The sequence below is a fragment of the Salvelinus fontinalis genome, chromosome 19, assembly GCF_029448725.1.
Source record: "Salvelinus fontinalis isolate EN_2023a chromosome 19, ASM2944872v1, whole genome shotgun sequence".
In the NCBI taxonomy this organism is placed as follows: Eukaryota; Metazoa; Chordata; class Actinopteri; order Salmoniformes; family Salmonidae; genus Salvelinus; species Salvelinus fontinalis.
Genome location: NC_074683.1, coordinates 6,508,975 through 6,511,470, shown reverse-complemented (window position 1 = coordinate 6,511,470; position 2,496 = coordinate 6,508,975).

Genomic DNA, 2,496 nt, shown 5'->3' with positions numbered 1-2,496 from the left:
GAAGTCTTTTTCTTCTTCGATGGGGTTTGAAGGCGGTTAGAATCTACTAAATATTGCATTAACGCCACCTACTAGACTGGAGTGGAACACCCTTATACTTTTCTTGAAATAATAAATATATAAACAAATACCCTACAATCTAACACTACACTCACACAAAAATAAAAAATAACACCACCCTACTACACTATTTAAATCTACTTAGTCCTACCTCAGGCCAACAACCTGAAAGGATGGTATTACACCACTTAACACACCCTGTAACTCTTCTGATGTTAAGTCTCGCACACCAAATACCTCTCTGCAGCTACCACCACAACCTCCATGTTCTGTGACCTACATTCTATCCCTGCAGTACAGTTAATAACCATTGCTATAAATGCTAAAAATCCAATCTTACTGAAACATATATCACTTGTTGGCCTATCCCTCTGTACTGGTACAGATCTACTACTACACCACTCCTCTCAGGATCCCTTCCCCTTGACCTATCTTCCCCTACTTTCCCCAATGCTACACATTCCTTTGTCTCATGGCTTTCGGCACACTTCTCACACCTAGGAACCTCCCTTCTACACACTGCTGCCACATGCCCATAAGCTTGACACGTGTAACAACGTAATGTATTCGGCACAAGAGCTCGTACAGGATAACTTATACCCTAACATCACTATGTCGGACAAACATCAAAACTCAAAAGAACAGACAATGACTCTTCTGTTTCACCACTCTTGCCCCCATTCGTTTAATGCGGAGCGCCTTCTCCTTCTGACCAGCAGAAACGCAAACAATTATCACAAGACCACTTCTGGTTAACCTCAATGATTCCACAGCTCCCAACTCGTTTTCACCCACCCTGAAACCACAAATGGATCAGCGAAAAGGCAAGGGTCCACTTTTTCTAAAAACTTCACTCCTACCGTCAAACTCATCTTTATCCTGACCCTCGGTGCAAGCCTCGGGCTCCGAGAACTTCACCACACCTACCAAATCCCATACTTCGATCTCATTCACTTCCATTTCTCCTCCTTTCTTCAGCTCACTCTGCTTACACTTACATTCTTCTTTAACAAGCCTTCTCCCTTTTTTCTACATTTTTAACCGACTCAAGCTCACCCTCTTCCTCCATCTCTTAGACCTCCTCTGCCTCTCTTTTTCCCTCCATTCCTCCTCCATATTCCAAGTATACGTCTCCTTATGATAATACTGCACTTCTCCTGACATACATCTTGTTATTGCCCTCTCAAGGGACGCTATTTAACCGGCTGTCACATTCTCCGTACAATCAGCACGAACCCCTCGGATGTAGTGCCCAACAGTGCATCCCACTTATGAAGCAGCTGCTTCATCTTGATATTCTTCTTTATCAAAAGCTACCGCAATGCTTTTCCATTTCAAGCAAGTGTGGTCTTCCAACCACCATCCACCGTCTGAAATCCCTGTCAGCATTGAGTTTCTACATGAACAGTTATTTCTCACTTCATGTTACTCATATATATTGTTGATGTAGTCCTAAAAAATGCCTCAGCATTAGGCTCCCCAAAAATGTATAGATTATTTACAGTTAGTTACTCTAGCCACAATGCTTTTTTTTGTGCAATTTACACACAATACCCCATAATGACAAAGCGAAAACATTGTTATTTTTGCAAATGTTTTATTAATAAAAAACAAATACTTTATTTACATAACTATTCAGACCCTTTGCTATGAGACTCGAAATTGAGCTCAGGTGCATCCTGTTTCCATTGATCATCCTTGATATTTCTACTTGATTGGAGTCCACCTGTGGTAAATTAAATTGATTGGACATGATTTGGAAAGGCACACACTTGTCTATATAAGGTCCCACAGTTGACAGTGCATGTCAGAGCAAAAACCAAGCCATGAGGTCGAAGGAATTGTCCATTGAGCTCCGAGACAGATTGTGCCGAGGCACAAAATTCTGTAGCATTGATGGTCCCCAAGAACACAGTGGCCTCCATTTTACTTAAATGGAAGAAGTTTGGAACCACCAAGACTCTTCCTAGAGCTGGCCAAACTGAGCAATCGGCAGGGAAGGTCCTTGGTCAGGGAGGTGACCAAGAACCCGATGGTTACTCTGACAGCGCTCTAGAGTTCCTCTGTGGAGATGGGAGAACCTTCCAGAAGGACAACCATCTCTGCAGCACTCCACCAATCAGGCCTTTATGGTAGAGTGGCCAGACAGAAGCCACTCCACAGTAAAAGGCCCATTATAGCTCACTTGCAGTTTGCCAAAAGGCACCTGAAAACTCTCAGACCATGAGAAACAAGATTCTCTGGTCTGATGTAACCACGATTGCACTCTTTGGCCTGAATGCCAAGCATCACATCTGGAGGATACCTGGCACCACAGTGGTGCAGCATCATGCTGTGTGGATTTTTTAGATTAATTAATTAATAACTATTAAATAGAAAAAGTGCATCGGCGTAATTGGGCCAATATTTTAGCCCGCTTTGGCTCCACATCATGCC